This window comes from Triticum aestivum, chromosome 6D, assembly GCF_018294505.1.
Source record: "Triticum aestivum cultivar Chinese Spring chromosome 6D, IWGSC CS RefSeq v2.1, whole genome shotgun sequence".
In the NCBI taxonomy this organism is placed as follows: Eukaryota; Viridiplantae; Streptophyta; class Magnoliopsida; order Poales; family Poaceae; genus Triticum; species Triticum aestivum.
In genome coordinates, this window is record NC_057811.1 from 234,028,810 (window position 1) to 234,051,458 (window position 22,649).

Here is a 22,649-nt window from a genome sequence, read left to right on the forward strand (position 1 = left end):
CTCCGCCTGGCGTCCACCCCGAGGTAGCGCTGGCCGCCTCCGCATCCCGGGCCGACGAGCTGGAGCCCACGGCCGGCTGCGGCTCCGACGCGGCCTTCTGTGGCTCCGACGCGGCCTTCCCCGCGCGCCGGCTTGACGGAATCAGGACCGCCATCTCAGCCCTCGCGGCCGGCTCGCCCCCCGCCGACTGTGCAGGCGGCGGATCAGGCCGGCCGCCTTGAGCCGCCCCTGTTGGCGGGGTCGGCACCGGCGCCCTCTCCATGATGATGACGTCGTCGCTTCCCCCCAGCCCTAGCTGGTCGCCGCTGGCTCCCTCTGGCGAGCGCTCCGTGTCCCTAGGCGCCATGACGCGCAGCGGGGTGACCATCAAAACCTCCCCCGCCTCGGCCGCGGCCGCAGCCTCTGCTTGGGCCCTGGCTGCGGCATCGGCGAGTGCCTTCGCCGCCTCCTCCTCCCGTGCCGCCTGGGCGGCGGCCGCCTCCCGCGCCTCTCGCTCCGCCCGCGCCTCCCGCGCGTTCCTTTCTGTCGCCTCCTGAAGGTCGGCACGGGGGTCCACGCGGCGGGTGGTGCTCCCAGAGCCCCTCGGCGACTCAACGACGGAGGCGGCAGCCGCCCGCTCAAGCGACAACGGAGCTCTGATCGTTGAAGAAAAAGACAAGGGTTCAGGAACCACCAGAGAAAAGAAAGAAAAAAGAGTATACGCAAGAAAGTGAACTTACGCCGACACGGTCTGCGGTTGCTTCACCGTCTTGCGGAAGCGATCCGCCTTTGCGGCCGCCTCCTCCCGCCTGGTGGCTGCCGCCCCGCCTCTGGGCTTCTTCGTTCGGCTGCCGAACAAACCCTGGGCGGCGCGACGCTTTTGACCTCCACCCCGAGCAAGCAGCGCGGCGGTGGAACCCGCGTCGCGTCCAGATGCCGGCTGGCGGCGCGGGACGACTTCGGCCTCATCGTCGTCCGGCCAGTCGTCAAAGGTAACTCCGAGCCCGGAGCCGCCTGCTTCGCCGCCGGCTTGGCCACCACCCGGCTCGACGTCGTCGTCCATACCGGCCGCCCCCAGGTCGGGGTCCTCCAGATCGTGTTCGGTCCGGTCGGGGACGAATCGGCGCTCCGAGTCTGACCCGCCGGCCGGCCGAAGCAGAGGGCTTTGTCGAAAAGCAAACCGACTAAGTTAGAATCGGCTAAGAGGAACTCGGCAACAAAGCAAAGAGAGAGAGAGAGAGACAAGGAGAACATACCGTGGCGGCGGATTGGCTCGGCTATATGGTTCCTTGCCGAACTGCCACTCTTCGGTGAGTTTGCAGTTCGCAAGGTAGTTCACCATATAGGCAACCTCCTCGCGCGGCATCTCCTTGGTACACATTCGGCTCGGATCGAGCTGGCCGCTCATCTGACAGATCAGATGAGGCCGGCTCTGGAGCGGAAGAACCCGGCGCGTGACGAACGCGGCCAGAAGGTCGGGCCTCGTCAAGCCCTCTGCCTGGGTCAGCTCCCGCACTCGGGCGACGGCGGCGGACCCGGCCGGCGTCAGAGTCACGGCCCGGAAGGACCACTGGGGCCGCCTGCCCTCCGGTGGGCCGGCTACGTAAGCCGGCAGGTTGATGTAGTCGCCCCGCGGGGCGATGTTCCGCACATAGAAGTACGATTTTTGCCACTTCTTCACCGATTGGATCAGCGTGATGACGGAGAAGGGGTTGTCGGCGACCGATCTCCGCGACGCGATGAAGGCGCCAGTCTGAGCCGGCACGCCCCGCATGCGCGTGCCCAGCTTCGACTGGAAGAACTCCCCCCAGAGCTCAAGGGTGGGGAGGACGCTGAGGTAGCCCTCGCACAGGGTCACGAAGGCGGACAACAGCACCACCGCGTTTGGGGTGAGATGGTGCGGCTGGAGCTGATAGAAGTCGAGCCAGGAGCGGAAGAAGGCGCTCGCTGGCAGGCCGATGCCACGCAAGAAGTGCGAGCGGAAGACCACCCGCTCGCCCTCCCGCGGCTCCGGCGTAATTTCCCTCGCCGGCGCAAGGCGGACCTCCACCTTGTCCGCGGTCGGCAGCCGCCGAGTATTGCGGAGGAACTCGACGTGGTCTTCGTGCACGCTGGAGCCGTCCCAATCCCCGCCGTACTGCTCCGTGGCGGGAGGCATGGCAAAAACTAGCGCGGCGGCGGAGGAACGTGCGGTGGAAGAGCGCGGCGGCGAGGCGCTGTTGCAAGAAACGGCGAGCAAAGAAGATGGTGGAAGTAGGAGGAGCGTGCGAGGGCCTGCCGCCCTCCACCTCCCCCTACTTATAGCTTCGCGAGGCGAGGCCGAAGAGGCCGGACGTGGGGGGGAGACGTGGGATTAACTGCACCCATTCCCTCCACGCCCCACGATTATTGCGCCCTAAAGGCGAGCCGAAACTGCCGCAAGGAGACGTGCGGGCGGTTTCGGGATACAGAGAATCCGCGCCTGGGCCCGGGCGCGGACGTGGCGGGCCCCCGCCCTGCGGCGACGTCCCGTCGCGCGCGTGGGCTGGCAGGCTTTCTGGCCGAGGGAGGCCACGTGGTTCGCAGACGGCAAGTGGCCAGCCCGCGGCCCGGAGCACACGCTAGCGAGCTCCCGCCCTCCGACTCCGGAGTTTTCGACCAAGGCGGCACGCCTAACTAAAGCCGGCTCCCAGCTGCCGACTTGTCAAGATAGGAAGCTGATCGAGCTTCTCAACCCCTACTCCACCTCGAAGCCCAATCAGCTTTGGGGACTACTGTCGGAGTAAATGGCCACGGGTAGCCTAACCGACTGCCCCTGGTTCTTCTGAAAAAATTATCAGGCCTTCGGGCCTCCAAGCACTCCAAGCATTGGGCCGCCTTCCCTAGCCGGCTACCTCTGAAGCCGACTCCCGGAAGGCGACCCAGCCTCAGCAACCCCTCCCCGGGACGACTACGGGGTAGCCGACTCCAAGAAGCCGGCCAAGAAGAACGCCGACTCCAAGAAGCCGGCCGAGACCACAACCACCAAAGCTACACCCACATAATGGTGACAAGACGGGGTGTGGCCACAGTGCGGCCCACTACCCCCGAGGCCCGAGGCAGGCATGGCCACAGGAGGTCGTACGGGATGACCGTCTCCTGTGCGGCTCGGCACTGTAGCCATGCCAGCCTCGACGTCATCCATGACCGACTCCTATACGGCCCGCAAGCGTCGGGCCCCTTCCGCCAGAGAGAGGCGCGGAGGCGGCCCGGCCTCCCCCAGTCGACCGAGGGTGTAGCCGGCCCCTAGAAGCCGGCTACCCCCTTCCTCGAAGCAGGAGCCCCATTAAGGAGACAAGACGAGGTAAGGCTACAGTGAGAGCCCCCGAGGCGGCCCACTGTAGCCACGCTTACCTCGACAAAGCCCTCGTCATCAGAGGCGAGGCTACAGTAAGCAGCCGCCGACAAGACCCTAGGCGGTGGGGCCGGCCTGTCGACCAAGAAGCCGGCAGCCGGCGGGACCCACCAGTCGGCGGGACCCAACAGCCGGCGGAGAAGCCGGCGAGCGTAGACACTGACGGCTGGGACCAGTGCCCAGCCGGATTACCATTGTACCCCCGGGGGGTAGGCCTATATAAACCCCCCGGAGCACCCATGCAAAGGGTTAGCTTCTGAGCACACACACCATAGAGATAGAGAGAAGCAAGAGCTAGCCTTGTTCTTCTTCTCCCTTGAACCCAACAGCTCTAGGAGCGATTGTAGCTACCTTTCCTTGATCTAGTGATCATGCGGAGACCCCGCAGAGCAGGACTTGGGGTGTTATCTCCTCGGAGAGCCCCGAACCTGGGTAAGATCCGCCGGCGTGCATGTCTTCGCCTCATCCCGTTTCCAGGCACCGGCAATGTCTTATTGGCACCCACAATGATAAGCCATCCGTTGGCATATGTCGCACCAACCACCCGACAGACTTTCTGAAGACTTTGAAAGTGAAGAAATTGGTGTGACCATGAAGACTTGATATTCATACGTGGAACATGAAGCGTGAAGACTTTTGTTTTTGTAGTTTCATTTTCTCTTTCTTGAGTCATAGGAAACACCGTACTGCTAAAGGGGGTCGAGGATAAACTAAGGAAAAGTTTCCAAGTGATGCTCATCAAAAAATCCTACACCTACCAATCCCTTCGAGTGAAGCCATTGGAAATCTCATACAGTTCTGTCAATTTCTTCAGTGACAGAGACGAAGTTCTTCTGGTCTATGAGGAATTTGTCCTGACTGAGGAGTTAGGAATTCGCCAGTGCAGATTGCCTACAAATGAGGAACATGATAGCCGTGAGGAATTTGATAGTCAAATTTCCGACAGTTGTTGTGCTATGCGCGAGCTGTCCCAAAATATCATATCCACCTAAGGGTCATATCAATGAAGGGCATTTATGTCTTATCATGTCGGGCTGCTCCCTATGCTATAAATAGACGCCCCCTAGAACCACTAGCTGGTTGGCTGCTCCGAGAGAAACTGACACTTGTCATTGAGAGCATCCCATCCTCCGAGGACTTTGAGCGAAAATCATCAAGTGAGGAAAACCCAAACCAAACACCTACAAACCCAAAGTGATTGAGCATCACTGAAGAGATTGATCCTGTGTGGATCCGACGCTTGTTACCTTTGAAGACTGTGCATCTTCCAGACGGTTAGGCGTCATGGTCTAGAGCATCCAAGAGGAAATTGTGGATCGCCGAGTGACCGAGTTTGTGAAGGTTTGGAAGTCACCTGAAGACTTACCACGAGTGATTGGGCGAGGTCTGTGTGACCTTAGCTCAAGGAGAATACGGTGAGGACTGTGTGTCCTCAGGTTTAAATACGTAGCCGCTCCAACCAGACGTACAACTGTCACAGCAGTTGGAACTGGTCTACCAAATCATTTTCTTCTCTGAGCTAACTGGTTCTATTTCCTCAACCCTTCCATCTCCTCATTACTGTGTTGTGTGCTTGTTCATATCTGCTTCAAGACTTTGACTGAAGACTTTCTCAATTTCCTCAGTTCAATTTCTTCAGTCTGTTTGTCTTCATCCTGTTTTATCCTGTGCTTACGCTTTATGTACTCTGTGTCTGTTTTCATTTCATCATGATGTCCATGTTTATGTTATGTCATGTGTGCATCTGAGTACTTATTCCGCTGCAAGTAGTTCTTCGCTTAGGAATTTTCTCACCCTGAAATTCCCCAGTGAAGAATTCATAAAAATCGCCTATTCACCCCCCCTCTAGTCGACTTAACGCACTTTCAATATCATACAAGACGCTCCAAGCAGAACACATATCATGTGACGAATAAAAATATAGTTTCGAGTAAAATACCGATGGTTGTTAGAAGATATCGGGGATGCCACTCGGCATCCCCAAGCTTAGTTGGTTGCTCTTTTGGATAATAGCTTGGGATGCCGGGGCATCCCCAAGCTTAGGCTCTTCTATCCTTCCTTCATCCATCGTAAGATAACCCAAAACTTGAAAACTTCAATCACACAAAACTAAACAAAACCTCCGTGAGATTCGTTAGTGTAAGGAAGCAAACCACTACTATAAGTACTGTATCAAACCAATTCATATTTTGTTTTTGTATTATATCTACTGTATTCCAACTTTTCTATGGCAAAAACTCATCAAAGAAAACCATAGAGCCATCAAAATAAGCACACAACACAAAGAAAACAGAATCTGTCAAAACAGAACAGTCTGTAGCAATCTGACTTAGACGAAAACTTCTGGAACTCCAAAAATTCTGAAACAATAGGACGACCTGAGAAATTTGTATATTAATTTTCTGCAAAACGAATCAGGGAAAAATCACTTTCTTATAAACAATGAGAATTATTTTCGAGAGCATAAAGTTTCTGTGTTTTTCAGCAAGATCAAACAACTATCACCCAAGAAGATCCTATCGGTTCTACTTGGCACAAACACTAATTAAAACACAAAAACACAATCATAACAGTAGCATAATTGTGTAAACACTCAAGAACAAAAAGCAAAAAGCAAAAATAAATTGTATCCATTGGGTTGCCTCCCAACAAGCGCTATAGTTTTACGCCCTTAGCTAGGCATAATGAAAGGATGTAAGTTTTGTCATCTTTCTTCTTAACTTTCTTAGAAGTATTTCTATCATGGGGTTTTGTGAACACAACATAAAACATATTATCCATGGAAACCTTAGGGTTCCTAAGTTGGTGTTCATCATAAAGTTTTTGATTCCCCGCAACAATCCAAGAATAATGTTGATTAACATTATTGAAAACCTGTTGGATTATATCTAAAACGGGGACTTCCTTCTTAAGATTCTCTTCAAAGATTTTATTATCCCCAAGCAAATGTCTCAAAGCATAGTCATTATTGTAAAGAATTTCATCTATCACAGGTTTTTCACGATTCATACTATAAAAGTCAAAGATTTCTCTAGCTTCCCGTATTATGTAGTGAAACTCATTCATAAGAACGAGAGTGGCCAACTTTTTAGCCCTAGGATTCCTTATATCGGGAAGCTCAAAAAAAATCTTTGCAAAGTAGGATGGGTATGAATAAATTTACTTTCAAGTTTTAGAACTAGTGCTGAAATAGCATCCGCACAAGATCTAGTAGGTTTAAGTATAGGAGCATCATCAAGACTCAAATTTCCCACACAATTGAAGAATTCTTGGATATGTCCTTTTCCCGTAACGTTCCCTTGCCCAAGATAAAAGTTTGTAACGACCAAACCTCGAAGGATTTGAGTCTCTGTGCTTACCGTCCTAGTCCCTGGATCGAACTCGCTAGCACACACAGTATAGATGAATACCAGAATACCAAGTGCATCATTTATTACAACGTATGATCCAGAGTATATAAAATAAAACAATCTGCATAGCACTTGGCTAGCTTTATTCAATCAAACAGCGGAAAGTAGCAGAAAATAACGATGAGTCCCATCATAGCCCACTGGCAATGCTGAGTGCAGACTCGCGACCCTAACGGTACCTTACTCTTCGTCTAAATATCCTACAACATGAGACGTTGCAGCCATATAGGTCAATACTTTGAATGTATTGGCAAGTTACATAGGAGTAATAATATAGCAGACCTACATGTATATGCATAGTATAATAAAAGGAAGGCTTGAGGGTTTATTTTTGCAGAAAGCTGATTTTTTCCTCATAACTACCTAATAGTCAAATTTTTATTTAGTTCTTTTATTACTACAATTATATACACAAGGTTGAGTTGGCAAAATCAACTCCAACCTACCCTTTATTAAGTTGCCCACAAATATTATTAAGTGTCACATCTGTCAAGATCATCCAACAACTGTAATGGCATAGTCGCTCAAAGTTGCCCATAACCGGGGACACGACTAATCATGATTAGTTTTAATACTCTACAGAGTTTGTACGCTTTTACCCACTGGACCCAATTCGAAGATTGAGACGAAGTCTTTCAGAAGAGGTTCCCTTAACCACCGTGCAGTCAATAGGAACCTGGAGACGGTTGGATGCACTGATGCAGAGAGGGTGAGGTTTGCCTCACATTTGTTGGAGGGTCCTGCTGCAGCTTGGTGGGACAACTACTTGGTCACTTATCCCATTGCTACTATCACATGGCCTCAGTTTCAGGATGCTTTCCGTGCTGCACATGTGTCTGCTGGTGCTATGAGTCTGAAAAAGGAGTTCCGCAGTTTGCGCTAGGGAGGTCGCACGGTTAATGCTTATGTGGAGGAATTTAATAATCTTGCACGTTATGCTCCTAATGATGTTAACACTGATGCAGCTAGGCAGGAGAAATTCTTGGAGGGCCTTAATGATGAGTTGAGCCTTCAGTTGACAGTGGCCACTTTTAGGATTTGCCAGGATTTGATTGATAAGGCTATTGTGCTGGAAGGAAAGCAACAGGCCATAGAGAATCGCAAGAGGAAGTACAACAACAATAACAGGTATAATTCAGGATCACAACAGAAGCCACGCACTTCATATCATGGTAATGGAGGTAATGATCATAATCATCATGGAGGGAATGGCCACAACCATAATGGCCACCATCATCATAATGGGCACAAGAGTAACAATGGCAATGGCAGAGGTAATGGTAATGGCAATGGATGGAACAATAACCAGAACCACCAGGTTACACGTGCGCCAAGGGATTTGAGTCAGGTGCAGTGCTTCAGGTGTAAGGCTATGGGGCACTATGCCACAGATTGCCCAGGGGCGAAGAACTCAGGATCCAGCAAGCCAAACCCCTTCCAAAAGGGTCATGTAAATCATGTTAATGTGGAGGAGGTTTACAATGAACCTGATGCAGTGATTGGTAAGTTCTTGATTAATTCAGTACCTGCAGTTGTTCTTTTTGATACTGGTGCATCGCATTCATTTATTTCGAGGGTATTTGTTGATAAACATGGATTGCCAACCAAAACACTTAGCATGCCTATTAGAGTGAGTTCCCTAGGAGATGAGATGATAGCAGGTGTTGGTTGTCATCAGTTGACTTTGTCTATTGGGAAGCATGAGTTTCCTACATATTTGATTATATTAAAGTCACAAGGTCTTGATATTATTTTGGGTATGGATTGGTTGCAGTTATATAAAGGTCGTATTGATTGTGCCAGTCGATCTATTACTCTCAGTGCACCAGGAGGGAAGAGGATCAAATATGTGTGTAAGTATAAGCGTAATCAGGTGCAGGTGAACTCTCTTAAGGGGGGTAGCCTGGAAGAGGTGCCAGTTGTGAGAGATTATCCAGATGTGTTTCCAGAGGAGTTGCCAGGTATGCCACCAGATAGAGATATTGAGTTTCTTATTGATTTAATACCAGGCACTGGACCTATTGCAAAGAGACCGTATAGAATGCCTCCTCAAGAGTTGGAGGAATTGAAGAAGCAGATAAGAGAATTGCAGGCACAAGGATTTATTCGCCCAAGTTCATCACCTCGGGGAGCTCCAGTTCTGTCTGTGGAGAAGAAGGATGGGACCTTGAGGATGTGTGTTGATTATCGTTCTCTGAATGAGGTAACCATTAAGAATAAGTATCCTTTTCCTATGATAAATGATCTATTTGACCAGTTGGAGGGAGCTACTATGTTATCTAAGATTGATCTCAGTTCTGGTTATCATCAATTGAAGATTCGTGAGCAAGATATTCCAAAGACTGCTTTTACTACGAGGTATGGGTTGTATGAATATACTGTTATGTCATTTGGATTGACTAACGCTCCTGCATACTTCATGAATATGATGAACAAGGTGTTTATGGAGTTCTTGGATAAATTTGTGGTTGTTTTCATTGATGATATATTGGTGTTCTCCAAGAATAAGCAAGAGCATGAGGTGCATCTGCGTTTGGTATTGGAGAAATTGAGGGAACATCAGTTGTACGCCAAGTTTAGCAAATGTGAGTTTTGGCTGGATGAGGTAGCATTCCTTGGACATGTTGTGTCAGGTAATGGAGTTGCAGTTGATCCATCTAAGGTTGCTGCAGTTACAGAGTGGGAGACACCCACGACAGTTGGAGAGATTCGCAGCTTTTTGGGCCTTGCAGGTTATTACAGGAGGTTTATTGAGAACTTTTCTAAGATTGCAAAGCCTATGACTGAATTGTTGAAGAAGGAGAAGAAGTTTGTTTGGACTCATGAATGTGAAGCCAGCTTTCAGGAATTGAAGCGGCGGTTGGTTACAGCACCAGTCTTAACTCTGCCGGATATACATAAGGACTTCCAGGTATATTGTGATGCTTCTCGTCAAGGACTTGGGAGTGTTTTGATGCAGGAAGGTAAAGTTGTTTCATATGCTTCACGTCAACTTAAGAATCATGAGCTTAACTATCCTACACATGATTTGGAGTTAGCCTTAGTTGTGCATGCATTGAAAAATTGAGCCATATCTTATTGGTAATCATTGTGATATATTTACTGATCATAAGATCTTGAAGTATATTTTTACTCAGAAGGATTTGAACCTCAGGTAGAGGAGATGGTTGGAGCTTATTAAGGATTATGATTTGAATGTGCAGTACTCCTGGTAAGGCTAATGTTGTTGCTGCTGCGTTGAGTCGTAGGAGCCATGCTAATGCAATTAATATTGATGATATGCCACCAGAGTTATGTGAGCAGTTCAGGAATCTTAGGTTGGAGATGGTTCCTAAGGGATATTTAGCAACACTTGAGGTAAAGCCTACTTTGCTTGACAGGATCAGAGAAGCTCAAAAGGGTGATAAGGAGATTGCTAAGATAAAAGAGAATATGGCTAAAGGTAAGGCAGAAGGTTTCTATGAGGATGAACATGGAGCCATGTGATTTGAGAAGCGTATTTGTGTACCTCAAGATGCAGATATCAGGAAGTTGATTCCTCAGGAGGCACATGATTCGCCTTATTCTATTCACCCAGGTAATACTAAGATGTATTTGGATTTGAGGGAAAGATTTTGGTGGCCTAGCCTGAAGAGAGAAATTGCTGGGTATATTGCAACATGTGATGTGTGCCAGAGAGTTAAAGCAGAATATCAGCGACCAGCAGGTTTGTTACAGCCATTGCCTATACCTGATTGGAAGTGGGATGAGATTGGTATAGACTTCATTACAGGTTTACCCAGGACTCGGTCAGGTTATGATTCTATTTGGGTAGTTGTTGATCGTTTGACTAAAGTTGCTCACTTCATCCTGGTAAAGACTACTTATACCAGTGCTCAGCTAGCAAAGATTTATATGTCTAAGATTGTTTGTCTGCATGGAGTTCCAAGGAAGGTAGTGTCTGATCGAGGTACTCAGTTCACATCTAAATTCTGGCGTTAGTTGCATGAATCCTTGGGCACCAGGCTGGAGTTCAGTACAGCTTTCCATCCACAGACAGATGGGCAGACAGAGAGGGTAAATCAGATTTTGGAGGATATGTTGAGAGCTTGTGCTTTGGACTATGGGTCCAGTTGGGATGATAATTTATCTTATGTAGAGTTCTCATATAATAACAGTTATCAGGCTAGTCTGAAGATGGCACTGTTTGAGGTATTGTATGGTAGAAAGTGCAGGACACCATTGATGTGGGATGAGGTTGGAGAGCGTCAGTTCTATGGACCAGACTTGATCAGAGATGCTGAGGAGAAGGTCAAATTGATTCGTGACAGGCTGAAGATAGCACAGTCCAGGCAGAAGAGTTATGCTGATGCAAAACGTAAGGAGGTGACATATGAGGTAGGAGACCGTGCATACCTTCGAGTTTCACCACTTCGCGGAATTAAGAGGTTTGGAACCAAAGGTAAGTTAGCACCATGTTTTGTGGGGCCTTACAAGATCTTGGAGCGTAGAGGAGAGGTAGCTTATCAGCTGGAGTTGCCAAAATCTTTGTCTGGAGTTCATAATGTGTTTCATGTATCTCAGTTGAAGAGGTGCCATGCAGAGATGATGGATGTTCCATTGAGGGACACAGTGCCACTTGAGGCAATTCAGTTGGAGAGTGATTTTACATATGAGGAGAAGCCTATTAAGATTCTGGAGACAGCAGAGAGAGTTACTCGCACCAAGACAATCAAGTTATGCAAGGTTCAGTGGGATCATCATACAGAGGAGGAAGCTACCTGGGAACGAGAGGAAGATCTCAGGCAGGATCACCCACACCTATTTGCTAGCCAGCCCGAATCTCGAGGGCGAGATTCATCTTAAGGGGGTAGGTTTGTAACATCCCAATTTTCCTAAATTTGGATGTTAATAGATCATACATATGCATATCATAATTTTCCATGCATTATTTGCTCTTCTGCAGTATTCTTTTCATTATGCAACTCAAGGCAATTTATTGGAGCGGAGATAACATGACTTCTCCCCTGTTTTAAAAATGTTCATAATGTCCAGAATATTATTTCCAGTTCGTTTGATACGTTCTGGTAATATTTTCAATCTCCAAAATATTTTAATTGTGTGTTATTTTACTGTTTGTGTGGCCTTTTGCATCAAAATGAATTTCCAAAATTGCATTAGTATTGGAACTAGTGTTCCTATAGTTTATAGCTATAGGGATATTTTTACTGTGTGTCTAGGTATTTTTATTTAGATTTTTATATTGTGTATGTTCTTTTATTTATTTTGTTTTCTGCTGCTATGTTTAAAAAAACAGCGCAGTGCTGCAGCCAGCCGGCCCAGTCAGGCAACCGCGGCCCAATGCGCAACAGCCACCGCCCGCAGCCCAGCACCCCACTCCGCCGAAGCGGTACGCAGCACCGCACCCATCGCTTCGCCGCTCAGCCACTGACCAGCGGGCCCCGCACCGCACCTACTTCTCCTTCCCCGAGCCGGACCGCATGCTGCACGCACGCCGATGCCGAACCCGAGTCGAGCTCGCGCCCTGGACCACCTCGAGCGCGCCGAGTTGCCGTGCTCAAGCAGAAGACCCAGGGCAACCCCACATCCCCTCCTCGATCTTCCCCGCTGCCGCACGCCTCGGTTAGGGCAAAGCGCATCTCGCGAGGAGCTCCGCCGTCCGCCACCGTCCGCCGGGCGATTTCGCCGCCGTAAGTGCACTTGGAGCCGCTCCGCCTGCTTCCTTCGTTTTCCCCGCTCGGTTGCCCGCGTTTTGACTCGCTTCTGTGGACCAGAGCACACCGGAGCGACCACCCGCCGCCGAGCCGACGCACCGGAGCAGCCGCCGTTCACATCCTCGCCGCCGTCAGTCGAGGACGCCCCGCCGCCGTTGAACACCACCATGTCATGACCGGTTTTTCAATAAAAGATTTATTGAGAGACCAATCCCTTTTACGGACCAGTAAAGAAGAATTCCTTCTCACTGGTAGACAATATCTTGGTCACAGAAGAAAAAAAATACCAGGAGTACTGAATATAATACAAGGTTGAGCGGAGACTGCTCAACAATTTATTACATGCACGCCGATAAAACATAACGGCGGATAGGGTGGCATAACTACTAACTCACGATAACAACGGTGGTGGAAATATCACAGCGAAGTGGGTGATATGACTCCTGAAAACTACAGCTCTTCGAGCGTCGGAGTGAGGCTCGAGGAGACTTATTGCGGGTGGCGGAAGCGTATATAATACAAGTGACCAATATCCAGGATCGCACGGGACTGACTGGGATTCCTCTAGGCGTCGGACGCACTATCAAACTCTTCATCCATGAGATCGCCTTCGTCAACATCTGGCCAAATCAACAAGCCAGGTGAGTACTATGAAAGTACTCGCAAGACAGTTCGGACATAAGATATAACAAATGTAAACATGATGCATACGAACAGATTAACAAGTGCACTCAGACATAGAGACAATAATGCATGGGGAAATAACAGAGAAGTCGGGCGGAAGTCCTCCCGAAATCCCAAAATTAAAATACTGGGTGCCAAACGAGGGTCTGAATGACTCCTCGAGAGGAAACTGCAAGAATAATAATACCGGTGCCAAACGAGGGTCTGAATGACTCCTCGAGAGGAAACTGCAAGAATGATAATGCCGCAGTCGGGCGTCGGGGTGACACCACATAAAGGGCTTATATTGAAAGTAAGAGACAAACATGCCACAGTCGGACGTCTGAGCGACATCACATAAAGGGCTTATATTGAAAGTAAGAGACAAACATGCCACAGTCGGACGTCTGAGCGACATCACATAAAGGGCTTATATTGATAACTTTGTAGCTCATGAATTTTAAAACATATCAAGAGAATAATCAGACATGAGATAAACAACAGGGTTAGTCCCTCCACAGGAATAACGTTCAGCTAAGTTCACTACTCGTGCTCGCTTACCGGAAAGAAGAATATACCACGAGGCTACGACATAGACATGGATACGCTGATCACGTTACTTGACCATGGATACGATGACTCGGAAGAATTTGACTCTGCAGAGTTTGTACTTTAACCACAGCCAACGGATTTCCGTAGTCACGGGGACTAGTTCCGTTTACGGTGTTTTGGAAGAAACACATCTAACCAGTACACACCCATTCAACAATCCGAAGCCAGGAATCACCCTCGGCAATGTTCAAGAAAAACCTTGAGACGGGGAGGCTACAACCTCGCGTAGCATGGGATCAAATTTCTATACGCGCGCACTAAGGGGTGCCCCCCTCTCGGTCCCAACCGGAAACACCCATGCCCCCTGACCGGATGACTGGCTTTAATCCAGGGCCATGGAACCATCATCCCGGCCCCTCTGTTTGGTGTGTACACGGAAAGAGGTTACCAACTTACTAAACCGCATTCTGGCAGAAAACAGTGGTAGCACGGAAGGGGAAAGAACGATAACGTGACTCCGTCCACGTTAACGTCGGAATTTGTCGGATGACGCAAGGCTGGTATGCTACAACAGTACCACCTTGCTGCCCTTCATGTCACCACATGATTAGGCCATCTCTCATCAGAGATCATCGCAACTTTGGAACACACGGGTAGTTGCCTCACAAGCAACGAGATACTCACCGATACTCATATGCCACGCACAACCTTTCACGCAAACATGCAAAACACCTATCATATCAAAGGTTCAAACATGCTTGCCTGGTTCGGAGAAGTCGGAGTCTAGCTCGGCGAAGTTCGCGGCTCCGTCACCTCTTCCGGAACCTACGGTATAGCGAAAAAGCATACTAACGTGAAAACCAACGCGTGCATAAAAGTTGTTCCAAAATTTTCCAAATAAATCCCATAAAAAACTAGACAAAATTATAAGACTGTCAGAAAAAGAATCACTCAAAAATCACTTTTTATTAAAAAGTTATAAAGGGTTTCTGTCCAGGGACTCATCTGTAATGAAACAGAAAAGTTCCAGGGGCTTAACTGAGAAAACAGAAAACGCTTCGGAAAGAAACGCGCCAGCTCAAAGGGAAAACGTATTTTGCCCGAAGGCGCCAACAGAAAACGTTTCGAGGGAGAGAAGAAGAGAGGCTGACAGGGGGGTCCACATGTCAGGTTTAAAAAGTTCGCCGGCGCCCGAAGACTGCGGTGGTCGCCGGCGTCGAACCACGGCGAGACAGGGAGATCGGAGTGTACCAAGAGCTTCAGCGTGTCCTTCCGCGTCGGTGGGTGGTGGACTCGACCGACGGAGAGCACCACGTCGACGGCGACACTTTCTCCGGCGGACGGCGGCTCGGGTGATGGTGGAGAACTCCGGTGGGTGCTGCAAACTCCGAATTGAAGCGCGGGTCAGGAGGAGGGATGCACTAGAGAGCTACTGGCAAGAGATGGGAGGCAGAGGTGCACGCACGGGAGCGAATCGAGCTGGATCCCGTGGCGGGTCGCGGCGGCCGGAGGCTAGGCAGGGTCTAGGTGGAGTGCAGAGGTGGTGTGGGTTCGAGTTGAAGCTCGGGGCCTCTATTTATAGGCGGATCGAGGGGGTGGCCGTGAACGGAGAATCTCCGGCGAGCAATTACGGCGAGGCAGTGGATTGGCAGGGGTTTAGGTGGCCAGGCAGCATCAGTGAGGTGTACTGGTGCCGTTCCCCTGCTAATCCCGGTCGGTCTTGGCGTAATGGCGCCGGTCCACGGTGGGGTGGCCGCACGGGCACGACGGCGGCAGAGAGCGCGCTCCGCGCCCAGCGGTTCACGACGAGGGTGGCAGCGCGCACTGGGGAGTGGGTGGCCACGCGGCGGCCTCCGGTGGCTTGGGCGGCGCTGGGTGGCGCCGTCTGCGCTGCGCCTCTCTCTGGCGGCCGCAAAGCCGCCGCTGGCGTCGGTCACGGGGCGGCGCACCTCCTCCAGCACGTCGCCGACGCCCGCAAGCATCCAGGCGCTCGTGCGGTGCAGGAACAAGGGGGAGGGGACGGGGAGCAAGGCGCCAACGCGGCACTGTCGAGATCGACAACAGGTTCTGAAGAAAACGACAGTAGATCACTGAACTGTATTTCTGAATCTCTGAACTTGACATTGACAATGCTCTGCAGGTGTTCGACAGAATGATTTGGCATGAAGAAAATTTTTCCTGGAGCTGGGACTTGGTGAGGTGACCTCTCAATGCACCCAGAGGCTGCCTGATTTTCTCAGAATTTTTGGAGAAGGATTTGAATGAATTTCATCAAATTTGGCAAATCTGGTCCAAACTTGCAGCAAGTATAGTTTGAAAAATTTGAACTGAAGACCAGTGGATCTTCATGGATCTTGGTTGAGGGTTCAAAGGACTAGGAAGGGAAATTGGTTTGGGGGCAAAAATCAAAACAGAAATGGTAGCTCCTTTGTAAATCTCCAAGGGCTAGAATAGAAGGCAGAAATTGTTTTGATAAGATTTAAATGGAAAATAATCATATGGGGAGGTTCAACTTGCTGGATTTGATGCAAATCATGATCCAAAGATGAGGGAAGGTTTAGGAGAGTGGATTTGCACTAAGGTCATGGCATGAGAGATTTGTTGAAGGTGGGAAAAGATCATTCCAAAAGCTATAGGGCTTTTCAAGAGGAATTTCCAAAAGGCATTTTTCCCAAGTGAAAAACATTTTTGGTTTGAGTCCAAACAAAAGAAAGAACCTCCAAGACCAACATCAAGTCTTGGGTGAAACCAAATAAAACTCTTGCCATAAAAATATTTTGAAAGGGAGGGTTCTTTTGAAGGAAAAATTTAAATCACCTCCCTCAAGTCAAATAAATTTTTGAAAAATCCAAATGAAATTTTGGGTGTCACAACACCTACCCCCTTAGGAAAAATCTCGTCCTCGAGATTTCAGCTGATCCTCGAATAGATATGGATATTCTGCCTGGAGAAAATCTTCTCTTTCCCATGTAGCTTCATCCTCAGTGTGGTTGCTCCACTGAACTTTGAAAATTTTGTTGTTTTCTGTCGGGTCCTCCGTTCAGACTCCTCCAATATCTTTACTGGCCTCTCTCTGTAGGTGAGATCTGGTTGTACATCAATGCTCTCATGGGATACATGCTTCTCCGGGTTACTTACACATTTTCTCAATTGCGAGACGTGGAATACGTCATGGACGTCTGACAGCTCCTTGGGTAGGTCTAGTTGGTAGGCTACTGTGCCTCTTCGTGCAATTATACAGAATGGTCCAATAAATCTCGGGGCTAGCTTCCCCTTAATTTTGAACCGTTGCAGGCCCCTCATAGGAGACACTCGTAGGTATACGGAATCACCGGGTTCAAAGCTGACCTCACGATGTTTTTGATCGTAGTAGCTCTTTTGTCGGCTCTGAGCTGTCTTGAGTCTGTCCCTGATCTGTTTAACTTTCTCCTCGGCCTCCTTGAGCATGTCTGGGCCGAAGATACGGCTGTCACCTGTTTCTGACCAATTCAGTGGGGTACGACACCTCCGTCCGTACAATGCTTCAAAGGGTGCCATTTGCAAGCTGGCTTGGTAACTGTTGTTGTAAGCAAACTCGGCATACGGCAAACTCTCTTCCCAACTGGATCCATAGGTGAGCACACAGGCTCTCAGCATATCCTCTAGGATTTGGTTCACACGTTCCGTTTGTCCATCAGTCTGAGGGTGGTACGCTGTACTGAAAGCTAGTTGCGTGCCCAGAGCTTGTTGCAGGTGATCCCAAAATTTAGAGACAAATTGGGTGCCTCGGTCGGATATTATAGTCTTTGGGACTCCATGCAGACAAACTATACGGGAGAGATAAAGCTTGGCCAGCCTTTGTGTGGAGTAGGTAGTCTTCACGGGAATGAAATGAGCAACCTTGGTTAGTCGGTCTGTGATGACCCATATGGCGTCATTTCCGCGTTGCGATCGAGGTAGTCCGACGATGAAGTCCATTCCTATTTCATCCCATTTCCACTCCGGTATCTTGTTTGGCTGGAGTAGCCCTGCTGGCTTTTGATGCTCGGCCTTGATGCGCTGACATGAATCGCAACAAGCAATAAATGTGGCTATATCCCTTTTCATACCGTGCCACCAAAATCTTTCCTGAATGTCCTTGTACATTTTGGTTCCTCCAGGGTGGATCGAGTATGGAGCGGTGTGGCTTTCGGTTAGGATTTGTTGCTTGAGTTCCTCAATGTTAGGTACGCAAAGTCTGTCCCCGTACCATAATATTCCTTCACTGTCTGTGACGAACTCTGAAGCCTTACCAAGGTTCATTTTCTTCTTTATTCCTTCGATGCTGCGATGCCCTTGCTGTGCCTTCTTAATTTGCTCCATTAGGGTGGGTTGTATTTCCAGATTCGATACGGTGCCTTCAGTGACCAACACCATGTTGAGTCTTGCGAACTCCTGCTGAAACTCAGGCCTCAAGTTTTGCGGACTGTCATTGTCCGGGCTGGGGTTTCGACTAAGGGCATCAGCCACTACATTTGCTTTCCCTGGATGGTAGTGAATGCCGACATCATAGTCCTTGACCAATTCCAACCAGCGTCGTTGGCGTAAATTTAGCTCTGGTTGTGTGAAAATATATTTAAGGCTCTTATGGTCCGTATATATTTCACAGCGATTTCCCAACAGAAAGTGCCTCCACTCCTTGAGTGCATGTATGACTGCTGCTAGCTCCAAGTCATGTGTTGGGTAATTTTCCTCATGTTTTCGCAGCTGCCTGGAGGCATACGCGACAACTTTGCCATCCTGCATTAGTACACATCCGAGGCCTTTTCGGGACGCGTCACAATATACTTCAAAACTCTTGTGTATGTCTGGCACAGTTAAGACCGGTGCGGTTGTCAGTTTCTTCTTGAGTTCTTGGAAGCTTTTCTCGCATGCTTCCGTCCATACAAATTTCTTGTCTTTCTTGAGCAACTGTGTTATTGGTTTTGCCACAGTGGAGAATCCTTCAATAAATCTTCTGTAATATCCGGCCATTCCCAGGAAACTCCGCACATCAGTAACGTTGGCGGGTGGCTTCCAGTCAAGTATGGCTTTGACTTTTTCTGGGTCTACGGCCACGCCTTCTTGGTTCAATATGTGGCCTAGGAAACCAACTTGCCTTAGCCAAAATTCACACTTGCTAAATTTGGCGTACAACTGATGTTTCCTTAATTCTCCCAAAACAATTCTGAGATGCTCAGCATGCTCTTCTGGTGTCCTTGAATATACCAGAATATCGTCAATGAACACCACAACAAATTTGTCCATGAATTTCATAAACACTTTGTTCATGAGGTGGACGAAATATGCGGGGGCGTTCGTTAGTCCAAAAGGCATCACTGTGAACTCATATAACCCATATCTGGAAGTGAATGCTGTCTTAGGGATATCTTCTGTCCGTACTTTCAGTTGGTGATATCCCGATCTCAAATCAATTTTTGAGAACACCTTGGCTTGTGCGAGCTGGTCAAACAAATCATTTATCCGTGGCATCGGATATTTGTTTTTGATGGTGACCATATTGAGAGCTCGATAGTCTATACACAGTCTCAGTGTCCCATCCTTTTTCTTGGCAAATAAAACTGGCGAACCCCATGGTGAGGAGCTGGCTCGAATAAAGCCTTTGTCCAATAATTCCTTTATCTGCTTCTTCAACTCTACCAATTCTGAGGGTGCCATTCTATAAGGTTTCTTATAGATGGGAGCGGTGCCAGGTGCTAGTTCAATGCTGAACTCTATCTCTCGGTCTGGTGGCATGCCTGGTAGTTCTTCAGGAAATACGTCAGGAAACTCGCATACCACTGGAACTTTTCTCAGTTCTGACATGTCCACTTTGTTCAGCTTTGGTTGCCGTGACCGTGGTCTTTCTTGAGCTGTGACCTTTATTGTCTTGCCGTGATGGTGAGTGAGAATCACGGTCCGATTGAAACAGTCAATGAATCCTTTGTTGGTGGTCAACCAGTCCATCCCTAAAATGACATCCAGTCCTTTATTTTCCAACACGATGAGATTTGCTTGGAACTGTAGTCCTTCGAATTCAATGATCACTCCTTGGCAGTAACTCTGAGCGATTTGCTTATTTCCGGGGGACTTGATGATCATAGATTTTTCCAAGGGAAGTATCGGAAAACCATGTTGTAAAACAAAACTCTTCGAAACGAACGAATGGGAAGCTCCAGAATCAAACAAAACCGTGGCAGGTACTGTGTTGACAGGGAACGTACCGAGCACGATGTCTAGGGCATTCTGCGCTTCTTCCCTGGTCACATGGTTCAGGTGACCCTTCCTGTGGTTGTTGTTGGGATTGAAATTGTTGCGCTTGGGGGCTGGATTGTTTCCACCATTGTTCGGCTTGGGGGCCGAGTTCCTTGGTTTTGGGCACTGTTTAGCATAGTGCCCTTCTTCTCCACAAGCATAGCATGTGACCCCTGGACGGTACGTGAACTCCTTGTCCCTGGCATGAAACTGTCTGACGGGCCTTAGATCAGTAGTCGTGGATTTCCTTGCTTCTGTCCTCGGGACCTCAGTTCTGCTTCGGTTGTTGCGAGCAAGAGTCGTCTTGTCCCTCTTTCGCTTACGGATATCCTCCAGGCTGCGGCGCTCATTCTCCAAGGTAATGGCCTTGTCAACCAGAGTTTTAAAATCCGGGAAAGTGTGTACAACCAGTTGGCATTTTAGTGCCGGTGCCAGGCCGTCCAGGAATTTTTCCATCTTCTTGTTCTCTGTCATGTGCTCGTCGTAGGCATAACGAGACAGCTGGGTAAACTGACCGTTGTATTATGTCACTGACATGCCTCTTTGCTTGAGGTCGACAAATTCTCTCTTCTTGATTTTTATGATGCTCCCGGGGATGTGTGCCCCACGAAAGCCTTCCTTGAACTCTTCCCAGGTGATGTTGTGTTCACTGGGATGCATGTGTAGGAAGTTTTCCCACCATGCTGCAGCTGCTCCAGTAAGGTAGTGTGGTGCATAAAGCACCTTCTCATGATCTGAACACTGAGCAATAATCAGCTTCCTTTCGATGTCACGAAGCCAATCATCGGCTTCCAGCGGCCTATCGGTGTGAGCAAACGTTGAAGGGCGAGTCTTCTGTAACTCAGATAACTTGGAATGTGGTTGATAGGGTTCACGGTGGTTTCCCATATTGATGACGTGATTCATCATCTCTTGGTGCTGTTGCTGGCTTTGTTCGAAGAGACGGCATACTTGAGACAAGGCTGCTTCGCTGTCCTGCTGACTGGACTGTCCCTGAGTGAAGTTGTTGCTAGTCTGTGTCCCATAAACTTCTTCTGGCTGATTGGGCATGGAACGAGTCCACGGACGAGACATTTTTCCAGTCTGGGGTATTATTTTGCAAAACTCATGAGAAGAACTGTGTGGCACAAGGAAAATCTTGCAAAGGCAAAAACTTAAAAGACCTCAAGATTTTTCAAGAAAGCATAAACGATTTTGCATGGAGACGAACTGCTTAACCCAAATCTTACACGCGAAAAGCAAACACACGATACAGCACTCAGGATGTGCGTACACAATCCTGACATGTTATTTAGACTAGCATACTCCTCCGGAAAGCAGCGAACACACTAATACAAACTAGCGTACAGATAAAACACATCATACAAGCAGACATAACGCGCGGCTACTCGGCGCTCTCAGTCGGAGATGGTGACGATGTCCTTTCCCTTGCCGAGGGCAAGACTCAGCGGTGCAGGAGATTCAACCTCCACCTCCTCTCTAGCAGGCTCCTGGCGCGTAACACTGCGCTGTGGTGATGGCGCGGGAGCGACAGGCGGTAGTGCGGGTGTGGCAGGCGGTGCAGCTCTGACTGGAGTAGGAGCGATGACTCGGTCGAACTCCTCAGTGGTAGGCAGACGGCGAGCAGTGGCCAAAATGGCCGGTGCATAAGATGTTGAGGATGAGACGAATGTTAGAGGCGGTGCCGTGTGGAGAAGCTCCTTCCTGCAGGCAGGACCGCCCCGGACTAAGTCCATGCGGGCAGCCACAAGATCATCCACGAGGTTGTCGAAAGATTCCTCCAGAGCCTTGAGGTACTCCACGACCATCTCGATGGCTTCATCTCGCTCTCCCCGATGGCAGGCGAATGCATAGTGGCAAGTGTATGGCACATGGCATGGGAGGTAGCGGTAGCGACGAGTCTTCATCATAGGAAGAATGTCCCGAAGGCGAGCTATCGCCTCACGGGCAGCCATCTGCATGGCATGCCTCTCCGTAGGCATGGCCCTTCCCACAAAACGGAAGTGGCGAGATGCAGAACGTCCTCCCTTGAATTGCACCACAGCCTGGTGCATAGACACGTCGTCGCTGAGCTTGTGCTAATAAAGCGTGAACTCCGGACGAGTCGCTGGCCCGATCGCGAGCTTGGTGATGGAGACGAGGAGTTTGACAAACCCCTCGGGCACGTTCGTGAACACTCGAGTCTCGCAGTTGCTGCCAGCCATCTACAAAAGTAGGCAAAAATTCTGAGTAGTCATGTCATAAATTTATGATGACCAACAGAAAATAGCTACAATTGCAAAATGCTGAAAAGGCACAAAAGACGCTAATAACCGATTAGCGATCGCACCTAGTGGCTTCCTACAGTCAGCCTGGCTCTGATACCAAGCTTGTCACGACCGGTTTTTCAATAAAATATTTATTGAGAGACCAATCCCTTTTACGGACCAGTAAAGAAGAATTCCTTCTCACTGGTAGACAATATCTTGGTCACAGAAGAAAAATACCAGGAGTACTGAATATAATACAAGGTTGAGCGGAGACTGCTCAACAATTTATTACATGCACGCCGATAAAACATAACGGCGGATAGGGTGGCATAACTACTAACTCACGATAACAACGGTGGTGGAAATATCACAGCGAAGTGGGTGATATGACTCCTGAAAACTACAGCTCTTCGAGCGTCGGAGTGAGGCTCGAGGAGACTTATTGCGGGTGGCGGAA